Source organism: Orycteropus afer, unplaced genomic scaffold, assembly GCF_000298275.1.
Source record: "Orycteropus afer afer isolate SDZICR_OR568_19922 unplaced genomic scaffold, OryAfe1.0 scaffold00060, whole genome shotgun sequence".
NCBI lineage: Eukaryota > Metazoa > Chordata > Mammalia > Tubulidentata > Orycteropodidae > Orycteropus > Orycteropus afer.
The window spans coordinates 4676596-4689035 of record NW_006921647.1 but is presented as its reverse complement, the minus strand read 5'-3'; the positions used below and the strand labels follow the sequence as shown (position 1 = coordinate 4689035).

The following is a 12440-nucleotide window of genomic DNA, read 5'->3' as shown; positions in this document are numbered from 1 at the left end:
TCTGAATTGACTTGATGGCAGTGAGTTTGGTTTTTTCTTTTTAGTTTTTTATGTATTAGATGAGAGTTAAGTTTGTTTAATTTATCCACCTGTCCTAGAATAAGTTCCAAAGGCAGGAGCCACATGGTTTTCCACACTTCTGTTTCTCTGAATCTCTACTGCATAGTTAGCATTCAGGAAACGCTTTTTGAGTGAATGAATGAATGAATTCTAACTGCCTTGAGTTTTAAGTAGAAGTGCAGGATGCTATTAAGCAAACTAAGTCTAGTCTAGTGTAAAGATGAGGGAATGTTTCTTAAAGGGCATGAAAATGAATAGCAAGAAAGTGTAGTGGTCTGAACTTGGTGCTCCTTAGAGAATAAGTAGGATGGATATAGAAAAATTCCTTTGAATTTAGGAATGTGAAAGTTACTCATGACCTTAATGAGGTGAATTTTGATAAAGTGAGGGAATGCAGTTCATATTAGCCTGCATTGTGAAATAGTGAGAAAATAAAGCAAACAGCTTCTCCTGGAAAAATAGATCCCAAATGCTTATTGCTAGCTTATTTATTTATTTATTTGTCTCCTTGTTTATCTATTTGGTTTTTTATTTGTAGGGGAGTATGATAAAGTATAAGAAGAATGTGTTACTGTGCTTTTCAATATTCTACAAACAAAAAAATAATAATGTTAAAAGGTGCATTAATGCTACATGAGTCCTCCAGCAGAAGCTACACAGGAGAACCTGGTTACATGTCTTCTAGGAGTTCAGCTACCACATTTATCTTTCAAACTGAAATGTTGAATGAATGAGAAAGGCTGTTGAAGGAATATGAAAAAGGGTGTTTTGGATTGCTTTACACCTTCCACCTAAATCATCAGTCCTCTTTTGCCCCTCCTTATTTCCTTTAATTTAAGAAATTAAAGTACTAAGAAACCATAATAAATTGTTTAGCCAGCACTGAAACCAAAGTGTGAGACTTTGGACTGCAAAGGGACCAGAAAATCCAGCTGCTCATTTTCCATGTTATTTTGTAAAGTATTTCTTAATTCCTGTGAGTTTTGTTTCTAAATTGTTGTTTTGTTTTGTTTCTAAATTTCAGGTGTTGGTAAATCGTGCTTATTGCTACAGTTTACAGATAAGAGGTTTCAGCCAGTGCATGACCTCACTATTGGTAAGTTCTCTAAAAGAGATGAGAAGCATTCAGAAATTACAGATAGTGGAAATGGAAGATGCTAGAAGATCCAGTCTATTAGTAATACTCCCAAAAATTAATTTATTGCTCTGCAGAGTATGTTCCATCACTTTCTTAAAAATATAAGCGTAGTAAAAATAAATATTTTTCCTCACCTTTGTAAAAGTAGTTGAAAGGCATTAATATTTAAGATTTTAGTTGCATTTAATGATGAAACAGATAACGAAGAGATAATGCACATTGTAGTAAGGTTAGAGATTCTAGATCTGACTGTGCCAGCATTTGAATCAAGGCTTGGCCACTACCTCACTGGGCAAGACACTTCACTGCTTATGCCTCTGTTTCTTTATATGTGAGAAGAATAATGTCACAATCTCGTAAGATTATTGTGAGCATTACATGACTTAATAAATGTGAAGCTATGTAATGGTGCCCGGCAGCATGGTAAGCGGGCTAAGTGTGACTATAATTATTAATTGAGAAATAATCCCACCTGCCCTCCCCATCCCACCCCCAATTTGTGAAGAGTAATTGAGACAGTTACTGATATAGAATGAATAGTTAATATTGGGTATTATTTAAAGTAGTAGCATACTCTTTTATACTATATGCAAAGCTATAAAACTAAATGAAAAATAAACTTTCGGTAAAAATACTGTTTGGAGGTTTCTGATTTGTTAAAAAATGATTATATCTGGAAAACTAAAGATCTAGCTCGATTATCATTTTATGGTTATAGCCTAGCAAGTAGAAATTAGTCAAATATGAGTAAATAAGATAATTGGAAATCTAGTTACAGTTTATAACTGATAGCTTGACACATCTTTCAGCCACTGACTATTTATTTTTATAGGTATAGACCTTACCATATATAGCATATTAATTCAAATGTCTGTTGTATTTTTAAAATACTAAACCAAGGGTACCAAAAAAAAAACGCAAACTCAAGTTGATTCTGACTCATAGTGACCCCCATTGGGTTTCTGAGGAGGCAAATCTTTAGGGAAGTAGATTGCCCCATCTTCCTTTCATGGAGCGGCTGGTGGCTTTGAACCACCAATCTTCTGGTTAGCAATCAGATGCGTTAGGCACTAGACCACCAGTGCTCAGAGCTTATACATCAGATTATTAGGTTAATTAATAGTTTCCAACTCAGCCACATGTATTTTGTGAATGTGTCGAAAGCTTTCTTTTACTAGTTAGTACTGTTACTATCTAGATTAATTTGCATAGTTTTATTAGTGATAGGTAAAACCTATCACTGTATAGGTTTTTGCTGGTCCTCATGACTTTATTTAACTCAGATGAGGTCATTTTAAAGGCGCCCTGGTGGAGCTGTGGTTATACACTCAGCTGCTAACCAAAAAGGTTGGCGGTTTGAACTCACCAGCTGCTCCATGGGAGAAATATGTGGTGATCAGCTTCTGTAAAGAGCCTTGGAAACCCTATAGGGCATTTCTACTCTGTTCCATAGAGTCGCTGTGGGTCAGAATTGACTCAGTTGCAAAAAGATTTTTTGTTTGTTTGAGCTCATTTTGGTTTAGGATATGTTCTGTAGGTCTGAAACTTTGATGGCCAGTGCTTAGGCATGACATAGGCCTGAGACAGCTAACTAAGCAGTTGTTTTTAGCACAGATAGTAAGCAGAGTACTTTTCCTTTTCATTGGTGCTTATGTATAAATTTCTAAATTGATAACAGTATACTTGATGGGAAAGGACGGGCTGCATGCTTTCAGAAATTGGCATAGGCTGTACTTTTGCAAGGAACCCTAGTGGTGCAATGGTTAAGCACTCAACTGCTAACTTGAAAGGTTGACGGTTCAGACCTACCAGCAGTTCTGCAGGAGAAACGGCCTGATGATCTACTTCCATAAAGATGACAGCCTAGGAAATGCTGTAGGACAGTTCTACTCTATTAGCAGGATGTCCAGTCCCTGGAGAAAGGATATCATACTTGGTAAAGTAAAGGGTCAGTGGAAAAGGAGACGACCCTCAATAAGGTAAATTGACATGGGCTGCAAAAATGGGCTGAAATTTAGCAAGTGAGGATGGTGCAGGACCAGGCAACGTTTCATTCTGTAATACATAAGGTCACTATGAGTTGGAACCTACTCAATAGTACCTAGGAACCTCTGGTAGCGCAGTGCCTAAGGCACTTGTTTCCTAATCAGAAGGCTGGCTGTTCAAACCCAGCAGCCACTCCTCGGAAGGAGGATGGGGCAATCTATTTCCGTAGTGATGCTGCCTCGGAAACCCAAAGAGGGGTCGCTATGAGTCGGGTCCGATTCAATGGCACATAACAACAACAGCAATAGTACCTAACAGCAGCATGAGTTGGAAACAGCTTGATGGCAGACAACAACAACACAGCATACATGTGCAAAAGCCCTCTTTAAAATGTTAAAAACCAGAGATGTTAGTTTGATAACTAAGGTACCCATGACCTAAGGCACACTCTTTTCATTCACTTCATCTACATGCGAAAACTGGACAATGAAAAAGGAAGATTGAAGAGAAATTCATTTGAATTGTGATTTAGGCAAAAAAAACACCCTGAATATTGACAACACTCAACAGTAACAAAGAGGAGCTTGTCCATGTGTTTTTGAAAGGAATGATGATAACTATCAAATTAATATGTTATAGTCTTCTTATAGGTTGTGAATTATATCTTTATAGAAGCTGTTTCTAAAAATCCAAGCCTGTTTCAGAAGAGGCCGTGGATCGAGGCATATCATTGGTAATGTCAGATGGATCTTGACTAAAAGCAGAGAATACAAGAAAAATGTTTACCTATGTTTTTTTGACTGTGCAAACGCATTCGATTGTTCGGATCCTAACAAATTATGGGTCATACTGCAAAGAAAGGAAATTCCACAACACTTAATTATGCTCATGAAAAACTGTACGTAGACCATGAGGGAGTCATTCGAACAGAACGTGGTTTAAAATCAGGAAAGGTGTGTGTCAAGGTTGTATCCTTTCATCATAGTTACCCAGTCTGTATGCTGAGCAAATAATTAGAGAAGCTGGATTACATGAAGAACACAGCATCAGGATTGGAGGGAGACTCATTAACAACCTGTGATATGCAGGTGAAACAACCTTGCTAGCTGAAAGTGAAGAAGACTCAAAGCACACTTACTGATGAAGATCAAAGACGGCAGCGCAGCCTTTAGTATGGATTATGCCTTGACATAAATTAAAAATCCTCACAACTGAACCAATAAGCAACATCATGATAAATGGAGAAAAGATTGAAATTGTCAAGGATACTCATTTTTCTTGGATCCACAATCAGTGCTTGTGGAAGCAGCATTCAAGAAATCAGATGCAAGAAATCAGATGATGATGTATTGCACTGGCAAATCTGCTGTAAAACACTTCTTTAGAGTGTTAAAGAGCAAAGAGATTACTTTGAAGACTAAGGTGCCCTGACCCAAGCCATGGTTTTTCAGTACCCTCATATGCATGGGAAAGCTGAACAGTGACTAAGGAAGACTACAGAAGAATCAATGTATTTGAATTATGGTGTGGGCAAAGAATGTTGAATATACCATGTATTGCTGAAAGAATGAACAAGTCTGTCTTGGAAGAAAGTACAGCCAGAATGCCCCTTCGCAGTGAGAATGGCCAGACTTCATCTTACATACTTTGGTCTTGTTATCAGAAGGGCCATTCTTGGAGAAGGATAGCACATGCTTGGAAAAATAGAGGATCAGTGACACGGACCCTCAACAAGATGGATTGGCACAGTGACCACAACAGTGGGTTTAAGCACATCAACAATTTTGAGGATGGTACAGAATTGAGCATTGTTTCATTCTCTTGTACATAGGGTCACTATGAGTAAGAAGCGACGTGACACTTAACGACAACAATATAAAGCTGTTAATTAAAAATATATATGTTGACTATAGTGTGGACTACAAGAAGAAGGAACAAATAAGTCTTAGAGAAAGTACAGCCAGAATGCCCCTTAGAAGAGAGGATGACAAGACTTCAGATCACTTACTTTGAACACATCAGTGGAAAAGTCCAATTTCTAGGACAGAAAATCAAGTTTGGAAAAGTAGAAAAGGGAAACCACCCATGAGATGGACTAACACAATAGCTGCAGCAGTGGGCTCAAATATACCAGTGTTCATGCGAGCCAGGCAGTATTTTGTTCTATTATACATAAGGTCAGCAGCAGTGAATAACAATGGCATATTTGTGGAGTAAGATGAGGTAGTAGACTAAGAGTTGTTTGGAAAACTATCATTCAAGTAACTGCCCACTCGCTTCCTTATTGGGTTCACTAATAGAAGAAGTCTAAAAGAGAAGCCAGTGTCTTTTTTCTCTTTCTCTTCCTGAGTTGACTGCATACCCTCCGTGACTCTGGCTCTGGCTCTGGCCCCTGCCCAGTAGGCCCTCTGGTATTTCTGCTGCTATCACCAGGCTGTCTGGCTCCTTAGTTCTGGTCACCCCAGGTTCTCTCTTTGTTCCCCCAGCCTAGGGATGGTAGCAGCTTCCTGCTGTTGCTAATCTCAGGGTTGCCTCACCATCCTCTTTTCAGCTTCTCAGCCCTTCCTTTGCCTATAACCAATTCTCTACATTAAATTCCCTATTTAAAATACTTAATATTGTTTTTTGGTTAGATCCTGAGTGATACACCTTTTGTTCCATTCTGACTCTTGCAATTGGTTCTAAGTAACAAAAGCCCTTCTAAATTAGCTTAAGCAAAAAGAGGAATTTAGTATTTTAAGAATGCAGGTGTGTCCCACAGAATCTGAGGGTAGGTAGGCAGTGGATCTCAGGCTAGAACCAGAATTTAGAATTCTCAAGGAAGGACCATAGAGCCCTGGTGGCAGTGGTTAGGTGCTTGGCTGCTAACCAAAAGGCTATTGGTTCAAACCAGCCAGGTGCTCTGTGGAAGAAGGAGATGGCATTGTGCATCTGTAAGGTTTATTATAGCCTTGGAAACCCTATGGGGAAATTGTGCTCCATCTGATAGGGTTGCTATGAGTTGGAATCAGCTTGATGACAATGGGTTAAGGAGGGAACACAGGAAGTTGTCTCTTTTCAGCTCACTCCTTTCTCTGTCTCTCCTCTACATACTTTCATTTTTCTCTTTCCCTACTGGCTAACATTTTCTGTTTCCCAATTTCCTTGGTGGGAAATGGACATTCATCAGTAGCTCCAAAGTTCACATCCCTATTCAGTGGAGCTCAATTTCAAATTCCCTAGGAAGAGAGGTCATTGGCGCGGTTTGATCCAGACTCAGTGTCACTTTGTACAGGAATGGTTAACAGATTGGGGTTTGAGTGTAGTTTGGATGAATAGCCATACATACATAACCTAGAAACCATTTACTATTGAGTCAATTCTTAGGTGACTGTATATGTGAGAGTAGAACTCAGCATAAGGTTTACAATGGCTGATCTATTAAAATTAGATCATCAGGCTTTCTTCTGAGGCACCTCTTAGTAGACTTGATTCTCTAACCTTTTGATTAGCAGCTAAACATGTTAAGAGTTTGCACCACCCAGAGACTCTAGTCATATGTGTCTGTCACCCTAGTTCCTCACGCTTGTATTCTAGCTGGTCATCACATCTTATCTTCCATCTACTGGAATGATCAATTCACTGCTTTATTTAAAAACTACTGACTCTTGAGCTCATGATTCTTTCTAGGCTGTCTTTCTGTCTGTCCTTCAGTGTACTCCTAGTATGTAAAGAGACTGTATCCCATCTAATCTTAGCTGCTTGCTTTTCCTTGAGTACCTAGTACTTTTTCATACCCACAAACATTCTCTTCTGATATGCCATTGCTTGACATCTCTGCTTATTGATGTTCTTTCCTGAAACAGCTGTGCATGTCTCAAACCATGTCATCCATTCATAGGAAATGAGTGTTCCAGAGATTTGTATGCCCATGCTGATAGAGAAAGATTGTTTAATGGAAGAGAACTGGAAACAATACTGTCAAACAGTCCAAATAGAGGAACTGTACAAGCCCAGAATTTCACCATATGTTCAGCACAAACTTGGGTGGTAAGTGGTGGTGTCACTGGTAGGTCAGTGCTAGAACTTCCTTGTATAAGATATAGATCATTCTTCTACCTTACTACCTTCAAAAAAGATAAGAAGTTCATCTTATGGAGGATGAATGTAAGCAGTCCTCTTTACCTGCTCTTTATTCGGAGAAACTATCGCTAGTGGGCTTTCACAAAGCAGATCATGTTTTTTCTTAGGAACAGTACTCCTGTTGTTATTAGGTGCTGTAGATTTGTCTCCAACCCTATGAGTAGACTCAAACTGCTACCCTTTTGCTTAGCAGTAAAGCGTGTTAACCATTTGCATCACTCAGAGACTCCCTACCATTTGCTGTGGGGTCATTTCTAACTCATAGAAACCCCGTGTGTGTCAGAGTTGACTGTGCTCCATAGACTTTTCAGTGGCTGATTTTCCAGAAGCAGATTGCCAGACTTTCTTCTGAGATGCCTCTGGGTGGACTGGAACTGGCACCTTTTCAGTTAGCAGTTGAGTGTGTTAATGGCTTGCAACCACTATAATTATGTCATTATAATCACTCTTACATACTCACTCAGGAGCTCTAGTGGTATAGTTGGTTAATACATTGGGTTGCTAACCAAAAGGTCAGCAGTTTGAACCTACCAACCACTCCGTGGGAGAAAATTGGGGCAGTCTGCTTCTGTAAAGACTTACAACCTTGAAAACCCTATGGGGCAGTTATACTATGTCTTATAGGGTCATTATGAGTTGGAATCGACTTGACGGCAACGGGTTTGCTTTTGGTTTGTTTATATACTCAGCCCCTTGTCTCTTTCTTGCTTTGTCCACTGTGATGTGGCTAAACTGTAGGTTAAATTGAACTATATCTACTCTGTGCTACATGGGTGCAGCTAGATACAGTTGGTGAAAAACATATAGCCATGCTACCTAGTCTAGTTTTATTTTCTTGGGCACTAACTTCAAGTGGACCCTTAGTACTGCCCAGCAGCTAAACATGTTAAGAGTTTAGTACTAGGTACTCAAGGAAGAGCAAGCAGCTAAGATTAGATGGGATACAGTCTCTTTACATACTCGGAGTACACTGAAGGACAGCTAGAAAGACAGCCTAGAAAGAATCATGAGCTCAAGAGTCAGTAGTTTTTAAATAAAGCAGTGAATTGATCATTCCAGTAGATGGAAGATAAGATGTGATGACCAGCTAGAATACAAGCGTGAGGAACTAGGGTGACAGACACATATGACTATATTTCCAGTCCATTCATTCTCTTCTTTCCTGTATAACTCTGTCAGAACCTCTTGCTCCTAAACATTCATCACCTCTCTCATTACTGTCATCTGATTACTTTGGTTTCTGTTTTACTCATCAAATAAAATTAAATAGAAGAGCATTTTCACAGATTTCTACCACCTCAACGGCCCACCTACCTGCTTTGTGCCTATAAAGTCAGCTTTCTTCATGGTTACTGTAGATAAGCTCTAAGTTCCTTGCACATGCCTGATGAAAGACACTGCTTCATTGTTGTTGTTGTTATATGCCATCGAGTCGGACCTGACTCATTGCGACCCCTCCTTGGGTTTCCGAGGCAGTATCACAATGTCCCATCTTCCTTCCAAGGAGTGACTGGTGGGTTTGAACCACCAGCCTTTTGGTTAGCAGTCAAGTGCCTTAGGCATTATGCTACCAGAGCTTCCAGATATCATTAATTTTTCCCCTTTTAATAGTTATTTTTCATGATTCTCTTTTTCCATCCAGTTAGCAAACTCCTTGGAAAGAGTTGTCCATATTTTCTATCACCAGTTTCTCTCTACCTGTTCTTACTTGAACCCACTCTAATTAGTCCCTCTTCCCCATATTACATATCTAGTTGCTTACTTCACATCTCCCTTAGCTGTCTATTCGTGATCTCACACTTAACATGTCTCAAATAGCTTGATTTTTTTCCCTCCCAAACCTTACTGTGTGCATGTGTCCATATGTGCACACATACATACCCGTACCCATCCTCCTGCCCAAATTTATTTCTCTCAATTTTTCATACAAATAAATAAAAATGAGCAAATTATCTCCTACTAGTATAAGTCCAGTCCATGGCAGCAGAGATTTGTTCATTGCTATATCCCCAGTGCCTGGTGTGTAGGTAAAGCTGCAAAATATTTGTTAAATAATAAACTGTCCATCTATTTTTTATATGGGAAGTTAACACATCTGTCTGGTGGCGCAGTGCCTAAGGCACTTGACTGCTAACCAGAAGGTTGGCGATTCAAACCCACCAGCCACTCTGTAGAAGGAAGACAGGGCAGTCTACTTCCATGAAGATTTACTGTCTTGGAAACCCAGTGGAGGTTGCTGTGAATCTGAATCGACACGATGGCAGTGGGTTTGTTTGGGTTTATCTGTATCTGAAAGGAGCTGTGGTGGTGCAGTGCATACAGCATTTGCCTCCTAATGAGAAGATTGGGAGTTCAAACCCACCAGCTACTCCGTGGAAGGAAGCTGGGGCAATCTACTTCCATAAAGATTTTCTGCCCCGAAAACCCAGAGGAGGTCGCTGTGAGCTGAAATTGACTCAATGACAGTGAGTTTTGCTGTTCTTGTTTTTTTAATCTATATCTAAAGAAGCTCTGGTGGTGTAGTGGTCAAGGTATTTGGCTGCTAACCAAAAGGTCAGTGGTCTAAACCCACCAGCCACTCTGTGGAAGAAAGACGGGGCAGTCTGCTTCTGTTAAGATTCACAGCCTTGGAAACTCAGTGGTGGTCTCTATGAGTCTGAATTGAGATGATAGCAGTGAGGTTTTGGAGTTTATCTGTATCTAGGAAACAAGTTTCATAAAGCAGTATTTACCACTACAGTGCTCAATGCGTGAATCCCTTTATTGTTTATTCAGTTATGTTATTTATAAATGATGCTGGGTACAACCCACTCCATTTTCACTACATTTATTTTACTACCAGCTATTGGACAGTTTGACAAATCCTGGCCTAGAGGCTTGGTCATTTATATGTTGATTCCACCTTTCTGTCTTTCCCACTGAGTCCTTAAACAGTTGTTGTTGTTGTTTTATGTGCCATTGAGTAGTCTCCGGACTCATAGTGAGTAGTCTCCGACTCATAGCAACCCCTCCTTGTGTTTCTGAAGCAGTATCACTACGGAAGTAGATTGCCCAATAATCCATCCAAGGAGTGCCTGGTGGGTTTGAACCACCAACCTTCTGGTTAGAGTCCTTAAACTAGTCAATCTAAAAGAAAAGAATACTGTGGGAAAAGATGGTAGAATTGAAGCAACAGTTCTTCCATCAGGCTCTGCACAGGAGATCAATTAATAATAATAATAATTCTAAAAAAACACCACTGCCATCAAGTTGATTGCAACTCATACCAAACTCCATTGGGTTTCCAAGTCTGTAAATCTTTACGAAAGTAGATTGCCTCATCTTCCTTCTGCAGAGCAGTTGGTGGGTTTGAGCCACCCACCTTCCGTGTAGCATATACCTCGTTTATTTGGGATTAAGTTTTCAGGTAACTTGAATTACCTATAGCAACATCACCAAGAACTAGGAGGACAGCTTAAAGGACCGATTAAACATCAGATTTTTTGTTGTTGTTGTTGTTACGTGCCTTCAAGTCAGATCCGACTCATAGTGACCCCTCCTTGGATTTCCGAGGCGCTATCACTACAGAAGCAGATTGCCTAACCTTCCTTCCAAGGAGTGGGTGGTGGGTTTGAACCGCCAGCCTTCTGGTTAGCAGCTAAGTGCCTTAGGCACTACACTACCAGAGCTCCTAAACATCAAATTTAGATCTCACAAAATCTATGTGTCTGATTTTTTAAATATGAAAGTATTTTCCTGATAGTATGTGATCATTGTGGGAAATTGTCTTTGGCCCTCCAGTAACCACCATAACAGTGTGTGCATAGTCTTTTAGAGTTTTGTTTTGTATTTTTAATTGTGATTTGGATGAAGTCTTTTAGAGTTTGTTAATGTGTTCAAAAACACACACACAAAGCTGTTCTAATTGTCATTCCTACCACAGAGTACTAAAGTACTCACTTTTCCATACACATGCCAGTACTGGTATATAGTCATGCTTTTGGGAGCTCTGGTAGCATAGTGCCTAAAGCATTTGACTGCTAACCAGAAGGCTGATGGTTCAAACCCACCAGCCACTCCTCAGAAGGAAGGTTGGGCAATCTACTTCGTAGTGATACTGCCTTGGCAACCCAAGGAGGGATCGCTATGAGTCAGGTCCGATTCGACGGCACATAACAACAACAACAAAAAATCATGCTTTTAGTATTTCTGAATTTGTAAAGCAAAAAAAAAAAAAAAAAAGGATCATTATTTACTTTCCAGTTACTTAATTTTTAGTGAAGCTGAGCATTTTTAAATAAGTTCTTTACCTTCTCTTTGACCTTTCTGCTATTGGTTCTCTTGAATCAGATCTACTAGTCTTTTTCTTTATGGTTTTCTGGCCTTGCTAAGGAAAGCTCCCCCATGCAAAACTCACTTACTTAATCACTTTACTATTCCTCAAATACTATAAATTTTTATTCTTGCTGATAAATGTTTGTGCATATGATTTTTTTAACTTCTGTATAACAACTGCTAACCAGAAGGCCCTATGCCATGAATGAAGTAAGCCATTCTTTCTTTCCTATTTGAACTGTCACCTTTGCCATGTAAGCAAGCTTATTTTGGGACTCCGAAATCTAATCAATTCACTTTTATTATTATTATTATTACAGTGTATTGCACTGTGGTAATTATTCTAACTTGTGAACTTGTGGCATGTATAGTATCTGGTATTCTTCTTTCTCTAAGTTTTCTTGTTTATTCTTGTGTAGTTCTTCCTTCAGATGAACTTTAAACTCAGTTTACCAGGTTGCAGAATTTTTAGTGAGACTTAAAATTTGATAAGAATTTTATTATATTTATGAATTAATTTGGAGACATCTATTTTTTTACAATATTGAGTTTACATAATAAATGTTTTCATCTCTTTCAACTCTTTTCAGTGTTCTCCAATAAAATTTTATCATTTTCTTCATTTAGGCCTTATGCTTTTATTAAATTTATGTTTTGATATTTTATAGATTATGTTGCTATCATGAGTAGATTTTCCCACCATTGTTAATAGCTTATATTTTGTAATTAGGAAAGCTGTTAATATTTTAGTATTTTTAGCTCCTTGGTCTAAATATTTATTTTTTCCTAATCATTTTTTTTTTTAAATTTTATTTTATTT

The 12440-nt window shown here is 38.9% G+C and overlaps 1 protein-coding gene across 1 annotated transcript in view; it reads left to right on the top strand.

Annotated features, from left to right (window-relative positions):
* The first annotated feature begins 1092 nt into the window (after positions 1-1092).
* Positions 1093-12440, top strand: part of RAB2A (RAB2A, member RAS oncogene family) — a 92883-nt gene continuing 81535 nt past the window's right edge. The window contains exon 1 of the mRNA XM_007939477.2: positions 1093-1156. The gene's annotated coding sequence lies outside the window, so the exon portion shown is untranslated. The remainder of the gene's footprint in view (positions 1157-12440) is intronic.